Below are 18,913 nucleotides of genomic sequence, written 5' to 3' on the forward strand. Positions count from 1 at the left end.
GAAGGGTGTCAGTTCAGTTCAGTCGCTCAGTCATGTCCGGCTCTTTGCAAAACCCATGAACCGCAGCACGCCACGCCTGCCTGTCCATCACCAACTACCGGAGTCCACCCAAACCAATGTCCATTGAGTCGGTGATGCCATCCAACCATCTCATCCTCTGTCATCCCCTTCTCCTCCTGCCCTCAATCTTTCCCAGCATCAGGATCTTTTCCAGTGAGTCAGCTCTTCGCATCAGGTGGCCAAAGTATTGGAGTTTAAGCCTCAGCATCAGTCCTTCCAATGAACACCCAGGACTGATCTCCTTTAGGATGGACTGGTTGGATCTCCATGCAGTCCAAGGGACTCTCAAGAGTCTTCTCCAACACCACAGTTCAAAAGCATCAATTCTTCGGCGCTCAGCTTTCTTCACAGTCCAACTCTCACATCCATACATGACCACTGGAAAAACCATAGCCTTGACTAGATGGACCTTTGTTGACAAAGCAATGTCTCCGCTTTTTAATATGCTGTCTAGGTTGGTCATAACTTTCCTTCCAAGGAGTAAGCGTCTTTTAATTTCACGGCTGCAGTCACCATCTGCAGTGATTTTGGAGCCTAGAAAAATAAAGTCAGCCACTGTTTCCACTGTTTACCCATCTATTTCCCATGAAGTGATGGGACCAGATGCCATGATCTTAAGTTTTCTGAATGTTGAGCTTTAAGCCAAACTTTTTCACTCTCCTTCTTTCACTTTCATCAAGAGGCTCTTTAGTTCTTCTTCACTCTCTGCCATAAGGATGGTGTCATCTGCATATCCGAGGTTATTGATATTTCTGCCAGCAATCTTGATTCCAGCTTGTGCTTCCTCCAGCCCAGTGTTTCTCATGGTGTACTCTGTATATAAGTTAAATAAACAGGGTGACAATATACAGCCTTGACATACTCCTTTTCTTATTTGGAACCAGTCTGTTGTCACATGTCTACTTCTAACTGTTGCTTCCTGACCTGCATACAGGTTTCTCAAAAGACAGGTCAGGTGGTCTGGTATTCCCATCTCTTTCAGAATTTTCCACAGTTTATTGTGATCCACACAGTCTAAGGCTTTGGCATAGTCAATAAAGTAGAAATAGATATTTTTCTGGAACTCTTTTGCTTTTTCCATGATCCAGTGGATGTTGGCAATTTGATCTCTGGTTCCTCTGCCTTTTCTAAAACCAGCTTAAACATCTGGAAGTTCATGGTTCATGTATTGCTGAAGCCTGGCTTGGAGAATTTTGAGTGTTGCTTTACTAGCATGTGAGATGAATGTAATTGTGCGGTAGTTTGAGCATTCTTTGGCATTGCCTTTCTTTGGGATTGGAATGAAAACTGACCTTTTCCAGCCCTGTGGTCACTGCTGGGCTTTCCAAATTTGCTGGCATATTGAGTGCAGCACTTTCACAGCATCATCTTTCAGGATTTGAAACAGCTCAACTGGAATTCCATCACCTCCACTAGCTTTGTTCATAGTGATGCTTCCTAAGGCCCACTTGACTTCACATTCCAGGATGTCTGGCTCTAGGTCAGTGATCACACCATCGTGATTATCTGGGTCATGAAGATCTTTTTTGTACAGATCTTCTTTGTATTCTTGCCACCTCTTCTTAATATCTTCTGCTTCTGTTAGGTCCATACCATTTCTGTCGTTTATCGAGCCCATGTTTGCATGAAATGTTCCCTTGGTATCTCTAATTTTCTTGAAGAGATCTCTAGTCTTTCCCATTCTATTGTTTTCCTCTATTTCTTTGAATTGATCACTGAGGAAGCCTTTCTTATCTCTTCTTGGTATTCTTTGGAACTCTGCATTCAAATGGGTATATCTTTCCTTTTCTCCTTTGCTTTTTACTTCCCTTCTTTTCACAGCTATTTGTAAGGCCTCCTCAGACAGCCATTTTGCTTTTTTGCATTTCTTTTTCTTGGGGATGGTCTTGATTCCTGTCTCTTGTACAATATCACAAACCTCTGTCCATAGTTCATCAGGCACTCTGTCTATCAGATCTAGTCCCTTAAATCTATTTCTAACTTCCACTGTATAGTCATAAGGGATTTGATTTAGGTCATACCTGAATGGTCTAGTGGTTTTCTCCACTTTCTTCAGCCCGAATTTGGCAATAAGGAGTTCATGATCTGAGCCACAGTTAGCTCCTGGTCTTGTTTTTGCTGACTGTATAGAGCTTCGCCATCTTTGGCTGCAAAGAATATAATCAATCTGATTTCGGTGTCGACCATCTGGTGATATCCATGTGTAGCGTCTTCTCTTGTGTTATTGGAAGAGGGTGTTTGCATATTCCATTAGGACTTTTACTTAGCCTCAGACATAGGGTAGTTGACATGAGGACTGGGAGACATAGTAAAAGTCAAATTCATGTGTGATGTAGAAGTTGGTTTAAAGTTTACAAAGCACTGTTGCACATGGAAGAATATGAGAAGGGGCAGAGAGTACCATGGAGTTCTCCATAAAATAATCCAGCTCTTCTGTTTGCGGGCATAAGAGAAGGCCTCTTGTATGGCCATTTTTTAAATTCCCTGTGCTTCATGTAGTCCCTGCCATGGGGGACTTTCTCCTTTTCTCTTTTTTTCTTGTCTTATTTATCTCTGTACGTCCTTCTTTTTAAAATACTTGTACCATCATCATGTACATGTATAGAAAAGTTATCAGTTTTCATGTACAGAAAGGATCCTTTATTAGTAGCTCCAGTGACTAGATTTGGGGAAGATGGATGATGAGGGATGATGGAAGAACAGGGCCAGGCCTTGCATACTTCATAGTTGAAGCCCCTGTCCAATAGTGTGAATTGGGAGACTTTGGGTAGTTTTGCTGATTTCAGCTTGGGGTCATAGGTTATTGCTTAAACCATGACCTTTTACACTACTTAGTCTCCCCTCTCCTTTATTCCTCAGACCCTCATCAGAATGTGTTTGGGTATGTACCTCCTTTAGCCTTTCTTAGTCCAGGGTATCCCACTGAGTGCTCACTCAGAACTAAGCCTCACAAATTTGCTTCTCTCTGGTTTTTTATCTCCATTACCTCTGGTGCAGTGCTCCATGTTGGTGACAGTGGCACCAGGTACAAATTAATTGAGATGGGGCAGAAGTAACAAAAAAACATGGCACGCCTAAATGGGTTTCGGAAACTAGCTTTTACTTCTTAATAGATTGCAGTTTGTGGTGGAGCATGCAAATAACATCAAAACTATGCAGATTATTTCCTAGCTTGTTACTCGTTTCACATACCTGAATAAGCCTCTGGTGAAATTCAAAGGAGACTGTTCTTCTGAACCACAGATCCCAAAAGCCAAGGAATCACGAGCTATTGGGAAATTCATTTATATAGTACCTGTTTTTCCACTGCATTCCTCTTTCAGGGGAAGTAATCTTGGACAGTCTAATCCATTCCCTTATGTAATCTTTCTTACCGTGGAAAGTTGAAATCTCGAACTTTAGAAAATGTGTAGTTTCCTTTGAGTTTAGCCTTTTCTGAAAGGAAGGCTGGGTGAATAAGGGTTTGCCCTACCTTTTTGCTCTGTCAACTTGAGAATTCTTGTTCTTCCTAGAAATGTCTCAGTAACTTATATTTCAGAGGAATGGATGATGGGTCTATGTTTGGAGTAATAGAATAATAAGACAGATTTGTTAGAGGGAGGGCCACTGTGGGAACTGTTCATGTGGTCACGGTTGCTCATGACACTTGTACACCCTGTCTACGTATGAATTATTCATTGTGCTGCCTTTGTTATAATAGCCACAGTGTTTGGTCTCTAAGACTGTCTTGTGATATATACTTCTTTTGCTAAAAGGCTACATATCAGCAGCCTCATTTGATTTAGAAGCCAATTCAGCATACCACGCATACCACTCGAGAAGAATGTCAGGATCCTTCCTGCTCTGAAAATGTCATGCATGCTTAAAATGACAAAGTTTGTCACAAACAGTGGTTGCAAGTGCTTTTTATTCATTCTTGAATCTTCAAAGCCCTTTAATTTGAAGGTTTTATCTTCAGTCAGAAAAAATCACTCAAATACTTGTTTTGACTTTTAATATCAGAAAGTTGAATTGGAGATTTAGAGTATATCCAAAAGAGTGAAGGCAAAATGTATTTTTAAAATATTGTGGTTAAGAAAAAAAAAAAAAAGCTTAACAGGAAATTTACTGCTTTAACAGCGTTCTTGATTAAAGTTAAGACCTACAGGTTTTATTGACAAAGATAAATTTGAGGAAAGATAATTTTGAGAAAATCCAGAATAAAAAGAAATAAAAATACCTGCAAGAATTTTTGAAGTTAAATTAAGAAAGGATTAATTGCCCTAAGAAAAATTTGACTTTCTCTTTTGCCTCTTTATTTCTGTTTGAACATCGTTCATTCTAATCCACTTTAACCATTTTTAAGTGTACAGTGTACAGCAGTGTTAACTATATGCACATTGTTATGCAACAGATCTTTAGAACTTTTTCATCTTGCAAAACTGAAAGTCTGTACTCATTAAAGAGCATCTCCCCATCCCCAGCCCCTGGCAGCCACCGTTTCACTTTCTGTTTCTACGAGTTTGACTACTTAGATGCTTTGTATAAATGGAATTATGCAATAGTTGTCTTTCTGTGAGTGGCTCATCTCACTTAGCATTATGTCCTCAAGGTTCAACCACGTTGCAGCATATGACGGGGATTGCTTCTTTCTGAAGGCTATAGCCCATTGCATGTATATACCACAGTTTCTTCGTCCATGTCTCTGTGGAACTAGTGTGTCTTTTTGTAAAATGTTCTTATGAAAGCTTTGCTTGGGACTTAAAGCAACCCAACCACAGAGGACATAGAAAAATCAAATACGAGTCACATATGGTAAGAAATAGAATTTTCGTTTGTAATATTTAATGTGCGACTTTCATTTTCTTCCATGCAAAACTTGAAATTTCTTCAACTGGGATTCTAGTGTAAATGGGTTAGGTTCCCACTCCCCGGAACATGTCTCCCCTGATGCAGCCTCCCACCACGGCCCTCTTAAAATTATAGCTCCTCAGACTGTCCCTTAAGGGACAGTGTGCCTGGGAGCCAGGACTCTTGACCTGTGGGAGCTGGGAGTCCTGTGGTCCTACCCGCACTGACTAAGGCATGTGTTCAAGTGCTTGCTGGAGAGTGTGATAAACAGTGGCATTTTCTCCTCAAGTTGTCCGTGTTTTACTCGAATGTCTAGAGGGAAGAGATAAGGGAAAAGGGGCAGGGCAGGAAGGGAGCTGATGGAGCCAGGAAAGGATGGATGACCTATGAGATCATTAGGGTTGGTAATGGGCTTTCTCATTGGACTATGTGGGCCTTTCTCACAGATGAGCTTCTGTGGGGATTCCAGCCCCCCACTCAGAGTTGAAGCAGCTCTAGCTCAAGCAAAACCACACAAGCAGTACACTCCGTGGCCTGGATATAGTCTAAGTGTTGCCAGAGAACCAGGGGACAGAGTATGACATGAAAGAACACGGGATTTGGGAGACAATCCTATGGTGCTGCTTTCACTCTTTCTTGCCTTTGGTTCTTCCTGGGAGCAACGTGATGAAGCAGATGGGGAGGCCAGGTTTGGATGGTGGCTGGGGAGTCCCTGTCCTCACGGCTGCTATAGTGTCATTAGTTTTCCTGTCTTTGGCAAGTACAAGCTGTTAGAAGAAGCCTTTTCCCCTCCCTGACCCTTTTATTATGCTTGGATAAGGGTGAGGAGCCACGGAGGGTGCGTCTTCTTTGATTTCCTCATAGGAAAGCCAGGCAGGGTGCTGCCAGGTGGGTGAGGGGAGAAGAAAAGCTGAGGGAAATGCCCAGCATCTTACGGAGAAACCTGAGTGTCTGGGGGGAATGCTTGTGTGCTTGGACTGTGGCTTCTCAGAGACCCCCACACCCTCTGGCTTCTCAGTGATGGAGTCAGGATGTGGGGAAAGGAGGGGGCTCAAGCCCAGGTGCGTGGTTGGTTCCGCAGCAGTGCCAGCCGGTTCTGTCTTGCCTCCCACGACAGCCTGCTAGGGAGGAGGTGCACACCCCAGCCCTGCCAAGTGGCAGGGCAGTCAGCTGATTCTTAGGCCTGAGTCAGGTGAGGGCCCTGACAGACCTGGCCCCTGCAGTGAGGGCTCTGCTTTAGGAGGCAGATGGAAGCCAAGGACTTTCTGCTTTGTGACTGCCAATTTGGAAGCAAGAATAAATATTTTTAAAAGATCTTTACCGAGTCATTTGTGTGTTATGTGTGGTAGTGATGGTGGTGGTGGTGGTGTGTGTGTGTGGCTTTAAAACATAAGTTTACATTATTAATTTTGTCCCCTAACCCTTTTAATAAAGATCCCCAAGTCTGCAGCAAAGTTGAAAGGATTTTACAGTGAACATATAACACTGCTGTTAAGTCACTTCAGTCGTGTCCGACTCTGTGCGACCCCAGAGACGGCAGCCCACCAGGCTCCCCCGTCCCTGGGATTCTGCAGGCAAGAACACCGGAGTGGGTTGCCATTTCCTTCTCCAGTGCATGAAAGTGAAAAGTGAAAGTGAAGTCGCTCAGTCGTGTCCGACTCTTCGCGACCCCATGGACTGCAGCCCACCAGGCTCCTCTATCCATGGGATTTTCCAGGCAAGAGTACTGGAGTGGGGTGCCGTTGCCTTCTCTGACATAAAACACTAGATGACCAGTATGTTATGATACTTGCTTTATCTAATAGCTAACAATCTATCATCCATTAACCCGTCTTGTTTTATGATGCATTAAAAGAAACACTTGCCCATAAATGCTCCTGCATTATAAATTCAGTGTTTTTTTTTCTTTGAATTTGCATATGGTGAAATGTACACATCTAAGTGTAAAGTGCTATATTTCCCATCATTCTGTCAGCATACTTTTTTCCCCTTTTTTACAAAATCAAACTTCTGGCTAGTTACAGAATTGTCATAAATTAAGAAGTAAGGTTTTGAAAGTAGTTGGGAACAATAGCATATGACGAGCATATTAGAAAGATTATGTTCATTGTAACATGAAATTTGTTCTTTTGGTAAATACCCTGGCCCTTCTCTTGGTTCTCTTCCTGTCCATTCCCTTCTCCATATACACAGGAGAGAGAAAAAAGTAAAGCAATTGATTAGTGAAGTTTTTTTTTTAGGATCTCCCAGAGTGAAGGACTAGCTAAAAAGTGACTTCTACTTCCAGCTTTTGCCATTTGCGTTTTGGCAACCACTTTCTTCTTCTACTTTTCCTTTTGTTGTGAAAGTCAATGAGAAATAGTCTGTCTAGTCCCTATATTTCATAACAAAAACCCTTCCTCAATTTAGTATAGCTATTCTAGAAAGTCCAAATAGACAATTCCATGACAATTCATAATGTTGTGTTTCCACGTGGAATTAAAGGAATCCGCCTGCCAGTGCAGGAAACATAATGAGATATGGGTTCAGTCCCTGGGTCAGGAAGATCCCCTAGAGGAGAGCATGGCAACCCACTCCAGTATTCTTGCCTGGAGGATCCCATGGACAGAGGAGCCTGGCAGGCTGCAGTCCATAGGGTTGCAAAGAGTCAGACACTATTGAAGCGACTTAGCATGCATGCATGCATAAAGTGACAGATTACTTGAATACTATGAAGGGCACATTTGTCACACTTATTAGGAAAATGGGGAGATATAAATGTTGATTTCTGTTTATTACTGGTTCTCTGGGGAATCCTTGCACTGTTTGTTTTAATTGTCTGTACACAATGGCCATGTCAAGCTGCTTGAATGATGGAAGAGAAAACCCAAACTCAGGTAGGACAAGAATTTGATCTGGGTCTGTGAGATGTCTTGTCTTTAAAAAGGGGAAAATGGACAAGATTGGCTTTGTAAATATTTGGTGTGTATGTTCAAATGCCTGGTGCTGTAGGTTAAAGAGAGACCCCAAAGAATAGATTCTCTAGAACAAGCATACTGTTTGCTTAGGAAGAGCGGATGTAGGTATGTGATAAGCAGGATCAGGATAGTAAGTTTATAGCACAGGTTCAAAGAGCAGGCAATGGCTGGCAGCTCTGGTGGTTGGGGAAGGTTTCTGTGGGGAGTATCTGCTTTGAGGTGATTGGATGTGGATGGAGAGAGGAAGGGAAGACGGCTTTCAAGGTCTCTCAGTTGCTCACAGCAGAGATGCTTATTCCCTTCAATGCAGTATGAATCAATGAAAGATTTGGGGAGGTCTTAACAGATAAAGTTGAAAAGATAAGTTGGAGTAATTATGTCAGGTCTTAATTGACAAGTTATTTTATTTATTTATTTTTAATCTTATTGAAGTATAGTTGATTTACTATGTTTTAATTTCTTCTGTACAGCAGTGACTCAGTTATATATATGTGTGTGTGTGTATATATATATTCTTTTTCATTATGATTTGTCATAGAATATTGAATATAATTCCCTGTGCTATAATACATTATTACCTTGTTGTTTATCCATCCTATATATAATAGTTTGCCCAAACTCCATTCCTTCCCTCCTCTACCCAGAACCCTTGGCAATCACAAGTCTATTCTCTGTGTCTGTGAGTCTGCTTGTTTCTTTGTTTGTTTTTGTAGCTATGTTGATTTGTATTGTAATTTAGATTCCACATATGAGTGATATCACATGGTATTTGTCTTCTCTTTCTGATTTTGCTTAGTATGATAATCTCAGCAAATGGCATTATTTCATTCTTTTTGGTGGCTGAGTAATATTCCATTACTGTTTTAAAATCACATCTTATTTATCAACTCATCTTTGACAAATAATTTTATTTTATTTTATTTTAGTGTACAAAACTAATTTATTTTTATTTTTTTTTCTAATTTTATTTTATTTTTAAACTTTACATAATTGTATTAGTTTTGCCAAATAAAGGCTAATACAACCCTTAGTTTGCTGGATTATTTTCCATTCTCCACCTGTGGTTAACAGAAATCACACTAGACCAGGGTCTTTTCATCAAAAGAAAGAATAGTATCCATTCACTGATTTATTGTTTGAATAAATAATTTGTGTGAGCTAATTTAAAAAAAGTTTATGAGAAGTGATGATTAACCAATATATGCGAAATAAAATTTTAACCCTAAGGTTTAAACAGAAGTGTCACCTTTTCATGAGAAAAAATGTGACCATCTACTCCTTTTATTAATGGGGACATGGTCACTGTTTAAATCAAAAACAATGTAAGAAAATGCCCAACAGCATGTCTTGTGTATAGTTACTCATCTTTTAAATGTTGCAAAATGCTGAAGGGATCAGAAAACCAGAAAGGGTGGGGGAAGTTGGTGGTTTAAAAAATATAGTGACTAACTGACTTGTGCTGACTAACATCGGTGAACTCATAGTGAGTAACAATAGTGAATTTAGAAGGGATATAAATACAAGGAGAACTATTTTAAGACTGCTATAATACAAAAGGCAGCTGAATTGGTCACAAGTAAGGGTTCCCTCTGGGAAATTTAGAAGTAGTTCAGTTCACCCCTACAAAGTCTTATTTCTCTTTCCCTTCTTACGGGAGTTAGATGGAGTTCTTTCAAATATGGCTCCTTTTCCACTGGCTTCCTGGGGGTAGTTCTTGGCAGATGAGCTTGCATGTGGTTTTGCCTCGAAAAAAACACTGTAGGTGTCCAATGGTAAGCAAAAACAAAAGGTCAATGGTGGTGTCTGAAAACTGGAAACGTAAAAGGTTTATTTGAGTTTATTTTCTTAGTTTTTGTTTCCAGTCATGGGATAAAAGTTTAAGGACTGACAAACCATCTTTTTCATAAACATAGATGCTATCTTTTTAAAAATGAAAGATTATAGGTTATAGATAGAGCAAAATTATAACTGACCAGAATGTGCAAAGACAGAAACTCTATTGTGGAATTTCCAATTATTTGAGTGTTAATCAGAAAATGTTTTGTTTTTGTTCTTGTTGAAAATACTTTTAAATGTTAATTTATTTTCCTTGAAACTCATTTTCCCAAAAGTATTTGACCTGAGGCCAGATAACGAATTTGCTGTCTTTTTCTCTCATAACATCTGCCTTATTTTTGTTGACACTGATTATTGAGTGGGTTTCCCCAGTGGCTCAGTGGCAAAGAATCTGCCTGCAATGCAGGAGCTGCAGGAGACACAGGTTTGATCCCTGGTTGGGAAGATCCCCTGAAGGAGGACAGGGCAACCCACTGCAGTATTCTTGACTGCAGAATCCCATGGACAGAGGAGCCTGGCGCGTTGTACTCCATAGGGTCACAAAGAGTCAGACACCATTGAAGCGACTTGTCCCATGAGTGGTCTCTTGCCTCATTAGACTTAAATTCTCTAAAGACAAGGATACCACATGGGTTATCATTGTAATACCAGCACTCATCTAACCCAGTGTCTAATATATAGCAGGTACTTATTTGATCAAAGAAATAAGAAGATTATGAATCATACATTAAAGATGGATTTCTCTAGCTGTGTCTTGGGAATTAATTTTTTCTGGAAGAAAATAACAGACTCATCTACACCTAGGGCATGATGGGATTTCAGTTTTTAGCTAAAATCTTTAAATGAACTTATTTTCCCATTGTCTTTTATGTTAAGCTTTGTTTTCTCTCATAATTTGGGATTTCCAGGGACGTGGGTCACTTTTAATATATTCCACATATATACGGAAGGCAATCATTAGTTCTATTCATTTGGGTGAGGCCTTGGATAAATAAATAATGTCCCTCATTTAGTATGATAAATAAGAAAGAAAATTGTCTCAAGTGCATGAATTTGAATGGCATGGATAGGAAAGAGAAAGCCTCAGGTTTCCTTGGTGAGAATATTATCTGAAGGTCTTTGAACAGTTAATTAAATGGAGTATTTATTTAAATAAATGGGAGTCTGTAGGCAAATTGACGAGCAGTTTTGGTTTTTCTAAAGAAATCTAGTGGTTTTGAAATAATTGAAACTTTTAGTAGAAAATATATTATGAAGTCCCCTCAGTGTAATTTCAACATGAAAGGGTGTACTGCTGCATTTAACATTGAAGATGATTTCAGTATTTTGTCTTAAATTTAGCAGACCTATTTTTCAGACTTGGAGGTGCTGAGAGCAGACGCACATAATACCATTCCTTCAAAATTGGTGGTAAATTTCAGTTAAGTTTAGCGCACCAGAAAAGCTATACTGTAGAGTTTTGTGTTATATTTAGGGAAGACTTCATCTAAAATTTTTGCATTCACAATTGGAGCAAATTATATTTAAAAGGGAATAGCTTTTAAGATACAATTTGGTTATTGCAGTGTATCCTTTATAGGTTTTGCTGGTTTACAAGAATGAGAAATGAAGGGAGAGAAAGGATTTATGTGGACATTGGATTCAAGAATCGCCTTAGGCATTTGCATGGCCCCTTAATCTCAATTGAGGCTGTCTTCTGTCTTTTATGTCTTCTAGTTTTGGCTAGGGACAGGTGTTTTAAGTATTGTCTCTCAGGTAGAATCACTGTTGCCAATTCATTCTGAAGTATATAAATGCTTATTCTATAAAATTCAGAGATTGACTATTTTCCAATCTCATCTAGGTTTAGAGCTTTGAAAATAGGTTAGTAAATAGCATGGTTCAGTTTTCATTTTGACATATAAGCACCCCTCCATGAGTTTAATCCTTTTAAAAAAATTCACATTAGTAATGTTTGAAATAGCTTTCCTGAAATGAAACTTCAGAAGGGAATGGAACTTGATGTCTTGGGATTTTTAGAGCTTCTCAACAGAGAGCAATGGAAAGCCCAGGAACATAGATGGCAGGAGTGCTTCACAAGGAGGCTATTGAATGGGCCAGGAAATGCTGCAGATAAATGCAATTGGAGAGCAGAAGACAAACCATGCTGGAGCCCTTAGACTCTTAGCTATTTGGTTTGTTTTTTTTTTTTTGGTTTTAACTTAAAAGGAAACCTAGGTTTTTACACTTTGACATTAAAAAAAAAGGAATCTAGACCATCCTTTCCATTGAGCAGCCTCAGAGTCAGGAAAACAAAGTAGAAAGCGTTTGTTCGCTCCTTCAAAGTTTTTCTCTGGATCTGACGCACTTTTCAAGTCTGCAGGAGGATGCGAAGTCTTCAGTGTTCATCACCACTAAAGAGAATCTGTGGCCTCGGACTGTTTAGATGGTGTTGCCCAAAGTAAGAGCTTAAGTAATATGTTGAATGACTGAATTCATAAACCTTATCTTAAAATTCTGGTATGACAACAAAGCTTGTATCCTGGAAGAAGACATTTCAAGAAAGGAAAGCAAACATTGCTTTATGCAGGAAGTCAAATCATAGTATCTGCTATACAAAGAGATGGTGCCCATTAGAGCTATAAAAGAAGCTCAAGAAACATTTATATTGGGTGATGGATGATAGATATGTGAAGAGAGATGTCTCTAATCATGGAAGAAAACAGAGTAGAATCAATTCACTAGTGGAAGCAAATCATATATATTGTACTAAACACTATTTTAAAAGATTTAGGTTCTTCTTTTGTTTCCAATTATATAACTTAAAAAAAAAGCATTGAAGTATAGTTGATTTACACTGTTGTGTTAGTTTCAGGCGTGCAGCAGAGTGATTCAGATAGACATACATGCACACACACATATTCAGGTTATTTTCCATTATAGGTTATTACAAGATCTTGAATATTGTTCCCTACATTATATGGTAAATCCTTGTTGCTAAGGTTCTTAATAAAACATTTATCAATGGTTTTTCTGTCTCAAAGAGTGTTTTTTTAAACTTTTTATTTAGAACTAATTTTACATTTGCAGAACAGTGGCAAAAACAGTACAGAGAGGTCCCATAGTCCCATCACCCAGCTTCCTCAATCTTCCACGAACTGTTATTAAGACCGGGAAATGAGCATTGGTACAAAACTTCTAACTAAACTCCAGGCTTCTCGTCACATTTCAACCAGGTTTTCCATGTATATCCTTCTTCTGTTCCAGGATCCCATCCAGGATCCCACAGTGCTTTTTAGTCATCTTGTCTCCTTTATAATCTCCAATCTGAGACAGTTCCTCAGTTCAAAGAATATAAAAAATATTTCTCTAGGGCGGCAGAAAGTGAAGAAGAACTAAACAAAGTGAAATAGAGTGAAAAAGTTGGCTTAAAGCTCAACATTCAGAAAACTAAGATCATGGCATCCGGTCCTATCACTTCATGGCAAATAGATGGGAAAACAGTGGAAACAGCGGCTGACTTTATTTTGGGGGGCTCCAAAATCACTGCAGATGGTGATTGCAGCCAGGAAATTAAAAGATGCTTATTCCTTGGAAGGAAAGTTATGACCAACCTAGACAGCATATTGAAAAGCAGAGACATTACTTTGTCAACAAAGGTCCGTCTAGTCAAGGCTATGGTTTTACCAGTGGTCGTGTATGGATGTGAGAGTTGGACTATAAAGAAAGCTGAGTGGCAAAGAATTGATGCTTTTGAACTGTGGTGTTGGAGAAGACTCTTGAGAGTCCCTGGGACAGCAACAAGATCCGACCAGTTCATCTTAAAGGAAATCAGTTTTGAATATCATTGGAAAGGCTGAAGCTGAAACTCCAACACTTTGGCCACCTGATGCGAAGAGCTGACTCATTTGAAAAGACCCTGATGCTGGGAATGATTGAAGGTGGGAGGAGAAGGGGACGACAGAGGATGAGATGGTTGGATGGCATCACCAACTCAATGGACATGAGTTTGAGTAAGCTCTGGGAGTTGGTGATGGACAGGGAGGCCTGGTGTGCTGCAGTCCATGAGGTTGCAAAGAGTCTGACATGACTGAGCGACTGAGCTGAATTGAACTGAAACAATTAAAAGGGGCTTCCCCAGTAGCTCAGCTCGTAAAGAATCTGCCTGCAATGCAGGAGACCCCGGTTCGATTCCTGGGTCGGGAAGATCCACTGGAGAAGGAATAAGCTACCCACTCCAGTATTCTTGGGCTTCCCTGGTGGCTCAGCTGGTAAAGAATCTGCCTGCAATGAGGGAGACCAGGTTTCAATCCCTGGATTGGGAAAATCCCCTGGAGAAGGGAATGGCATCCCATTCCCGTATTCTGGCCTGGGGAATTCTATGGACTGTATATAGTCCATGGGGTCACAAAGAGTGGACACAACTGAGTGACTTTCACCTTCACTTTCAAAAAATTACAAGGTAGTTACAAAAGAATTTTCATCTAGAAGTATTTATCCTGCTTATACATTTCATCCTCCCTCCAGTCTTTTAAAATATCTTTATATATATATATATATATTTGCAAAATGCTTTACAAGTTTTACTTGTTCCAAAAATTAGTGAGAAGCAAGGAGTAATTTTTGACAATTTTCTCATTTTATTTAAAAGGAAATTGAGCCATAGGGGAGTTTGTATTGTATTTGAAAGCTGAGAATAACAAATTGAGGAGACACGGTTCGAACCTTATTTCATTTGTTTATGGCTTCGTTAGCCAGAATATTGCCTTTTGCACTGTCTGAGCATCCCCTTGAATGTGATGACTGACGTGAATTCAGGTTGACCTCAAAGCAACTAAAAGACGCAGAATTTCCATAGAAGCTATACCGGTTTCCTTTACTGCTGTTTCATATTCACCTTTCCCAAATCAACTCCCAGTTTGGTGTTGCTGTATAAAATGAAACTGCCTTCTAAACAAAGGGGAAATGATGCATTGGGGGGGGGCCTCCTTTGGCCAACAGAATCACCTTACTCAGAAAACTCATCACTGGGTTGACATGGGAATAAGGGAAGGATGGATGTGCTATGGTTCCAAGATGCAAAAAGGTCTTTCGAGCTGAGGTCCACCCCTAAAGTAGCCAAGCTGCAGAGGCTTGTGAGGCTTTGGGAAGCCAAGATATCTGCCTTCCCAGAATGCTTCACTTGACAGAGAGATGCAAATGTATTGCTTTTCCATGAATTGTGTAAGTGAATGTTCCATATATTTTTTGCTTTGTACATGTTAATTTCTGCCTTTATTTGTGTGCTTTGGTAAAGTTATTTGAGAGTTCAACGAAACACAAAATAGAATTGCCGGCCTTTAAAGCAACCCAGGGAAGTAGATAAATCAGTCTTTCAGGTTTCTCACCCAGCATTATGAACCCTCTGCCTTTTTCTCCTTTGATTTCCTAGACCCCAGGCAATCCAGCTGGGTCGCTGAGGAGGGGAGGAGGGAGTGCAGAGGCCCTTTAAATTTCCTTTCATCTGGTGTCCTCTTTGCTGACAGAAATAAATTAGCATGTCATATATTAATATACTAGTGGCTGTTAGCTACATTATTCCTTTCTGGTAAAATCAGTGCAGTTCAGTTCAGTCACTTGGTCATGTCTGACTCTTTGCGATCCCATGAACTGCAGCACGCCAGGCCTCCCTATCCATCACCAACTCCTGGAGTTTACTCAAACTCATGTCCAATGACAATGTCGGTGATGCCATCCAACCAAATCATCCTCTGTCATCCCCTTCTCCTGTCTTCAATCTTTTCCAAAATCAGGGTCTTTTCCAATGAGTCAGTTCTTCACATCAGGTGGCCAAAGTATTGGAGTTTCAGCTTTAGCATCAGTCCTTCCAATGAATATTTAAAACTGATGATAGACTGGTTGAATCTCCTTGCAGTCCAAGGGACTCTCAAGAGTCTTCTCCAATACCACAGTTCAAAAGCATCAATTCTTTGCCACTCAGCTTTCTTTATAGTCCAACTCTCACATCCATACATGACTACTGGAAAAACTGCATCTTTGACTAGGTGGACCTTTGTTAGTAAAGGAATGTCTCTGTTTTTTAATATGCTGTCTAAAACCTAACCAAAGCCTCAGGGACATAAACACTGAAGGCCAAGGACTTACCAGTACAGGCTTGTGAACATTCTAGTAAGTGAGGATTTTGCCCCTGTTCAGTTACTACCCCATGCTGGTTAGCCCTGTCAGTGTCTTAATCACATGAGAAGCATGCAAAGTAAATCTTAGAAAAACTACTAATTATAAATATGTTCTCCTGGAAAACAGGAAGCAAGCATTTTTAAGCCTGTGAAAGAAAGGAGGCTTTCCAAATGAATCCATTTATACAGTGGACTATACCATATTATGTCTTGTGAATTAAGAACTATGTGAACATATTCTGAAAAATATGAGAGAAATAAAGAATTTATTTGTCCAGCTATCTCTGTCAAGAAGGTTTTATTTCTATATGTTCATTCGAGACTGGACCCTTAACAAATAGTTTTTACATGAAAAGTAATTTTTATGCTAGTGTTTAGCAAAGTTGCGATTATTTTCCATGAGCCTCCATATTCTATTTTGACATGAGTTTAGCATCAGGCATTTTAAGTAACATTTTGGCTTCCTTTGGGTATTTCTTCTCTTAAAATAAGTGGGAAAAAATCTTACCACTTCTTTCTTTTGTAATTAAAATTTTCATTGTGCTTTTAGGAGAATGCTTTCAAAATGGTAGGAGTTAGACATTTTATGCGTGGTGTTAAGGTCCAAAGAAACGAATTAGAGTGAAAAAAGAGGACTTCATGTTCCCCTTAGAAATATTGAGAGTTGATGTTTCGCTTCACAGACATTGTACAAATCTACTTCTTCCTAAATGGATTTCTTTTAGTGACTCTCAGCATAGGTACTTGTTGACCTTTGGCTACAATAATAGTTCTCCAGTTTTAAGAAATGGACTTGTATGATTACAAACCAAGAACACTTTAAGTGGTTATAATACAGGGCTGTTGTAATGTAAAACTTTTCAACTGTTTTCTAGCTTGGTCATTATTACGTGCCTTAGAAATCCTTATTCTGTGAGTGAGTGCTCTCTGCTTTTTCAGTCTGTACAGTTATTAGTGGTTGATAAATATCAAATTTTCTATACCTACATTGGGCTCTTAGAGCATACAGTATTATCAAATGTAAGGTCTATGAAAGATATTTTACAGTGTTTAATGAATATTAAGGTATTCTTTGTATTGGAACTTATGAAAAATCCATTTTTCTTCAGATACTCTATATAGCTCATGCTTTTAAACCAGGCTGGTTTTAGCTCTACCTTGTTTTTATGATTTGTCCTCCATTACTGAGAATGGTACAAAATGAGACCTTTGCTGGTATGTTAACTTGATTATAATTTGTATGTATAACAAAAAAATCTCACATGACAGAGGATGAGGTGGTTGGATGGCATCACCGACTCAATGAACATGAGTTTGAGTAGGGACAGGGAAGCCTGGCGTACTGCAGTCCATGGGGTCACAAAGAGTTGGACATGACTGAGTGACTGAACTGAACTGATCACAAAAAATGGATGTGTTTCTTCTTCTATCATCAGTACTAAATGAGAGCCCTCTTTCAAGATTTTTTTTTTTTTTTTTTGGTCAGCATCTTGCACTCCTTGTTCAGCCACTCAGTCCTGTCCGAATCTTTGCCACACCATGGACTGCAGCACTCCAAGCCACCCTGTCCTTCACCACCTCCCGGAGCTTGCTCAAACTCATGTCCATTGAGTCCGTGATGCATCCAACCATCTCATCCTCTGTCATTCCCTTCTCCTCCTGCCTTCAGTCATTCCCTGCATCAGGGTCTTTTCTAATGAGTCAGCTCTTCACATCAGGTAGCCAAAGTTTCGGAGCTTCAGCATCACTCCTTCTAATGAATATACAGAATTGATTTCCTTTAGGATTGACTGGTTTGATCTCCTTGCTATCCAAGAGACTCTCAAGAGGCTTCTCCAACACCACAGTTCAAAAGCATCAATTCTTTGGCATTCAGCCTTCTTTATGGACCAACTCTTACATCCATACATGACTACTGGAAAAAACCATAGCTTTGACTGACTTGCACTCCTAGCTATGGTCTGAGCAAGGATACTGAGATTAGTATGCTGCACTGGGTCTTCAATAAGCAATTGATTCAGTACTGTGCTCATCTTTTGCGTTCCGACAACCGCATACTTATCAAGAGTGTTCCCAACCTATAAGTGGATTTATTTTATCTTAAGATGGGCCTTAGCTGTGGCTCAGCCTATAAAGAATGTGTCTGAAATGCAGGAGACCTGGGTTTGATCCCTGGGTCAGGAAGATTCTCTGGAGAAAGGAATGGCAACCCACTCCAGTATTCTTGCCTAGAGAACTCCATGGAAAGAGGAGCCTAGCAGGCTACAGTCCATGGAGTTGCAAAGTCAGACATGACTGCACAGTTAACATTTTCACTTTCACACACACTACCTAATGTGAGAAATGTTTCTGACATTTGGGACATGGGTTTATGGAAATTAGATTAAAAGAAAAAGGAGATGATGTAGTCTGTCTTGTTTTAGGATAAACAGTGTCTCTAAAGTTTTCCTTTAAGCCTGCGTTAACTCATTGTGTTCTTTTTTAAACTCTAGTCTCTCTTTGGGAACCACATCTTAAAAGGTAAGCATATTTAGTAATTCCTGGCCTAGAGGGAAGTACCAATGATTGCTGTTTTCAGAAGAGAAGCATAGTGTCTTAGAATGAGCTAGATCCATCCTTCCCTGCTTTTTTTTTTGAACAGATGGAGAAACTGAGTCCTAAAAGGTTGCAACATCCTTGAAGTTATGCAGAGAACTAAAATAGCATATGGCTTATCTACGAGGTAAAGATGGGAATTGCTTCTGCTTGATTGGCACTCTCTTGAAGAGAAATACTTTTGCTCAGCTTGGTGAGTGTTGACCTTCTGATTACATCACTGAAGATTTTTTTTTTAATGTTAAACCTGTATTGGAAAAAATACATATCTTGCTTTTAAAATGGAAGCTCTCAGCAGCATTTAGATCAATCCATATGTTATGGTTTAGGCCAAATTAGCCAGCCAATTTCAGAGCTGTTGTTTGGAAAGCTTTGGTATACATTCATTAGAAATTTCTGTCAAATCACAGCTTGTAGAAGTTATTTCCAAATGTCCTTTTCCTTGCTGGTTAAATGAAGGCTGCTTCTCTGAGGAAGAGG

General features: G+C 39.7%; 1 long non-coding RNA gene across 1 annotated transcript in view; it reads left to right on the plus strand.

Annotated features, from left to right (window-relative positions):
* Positions 1-18,913, plus strand: part of LOC132344329 (uncharacterized) — a 111,658-nt gene that overhangs the window by 32,022 nt on the left and 60,723 nt on the right. Inside the window, exon 3 of the long non-coding RNA XR_009493584.1 lies at positions 18,480-18,626. This is a non-coding gene — a long non-coding RNA (uncharacterized lncRNA). The remainder of the gene's footprint in view (positions 1-18,479; positions 18,627-18,913) is intronic.

The sequence above is a fragment of the Bos taurus genome, chromosome X (assembly GCF_002263795.3).
Source record: "Bos taurus isolate L1 Dominette 01449 registration number 42190680 breed Hereford chromosome X, ARS-UCD2.0, whole genome shotgun sequence".
Classification (NCBI taxonomy): Eukaryota; Metazoa; Chordata; class Mammalia; order Artiodactyla; family Bovidae; genus Bos; species Bos taurus.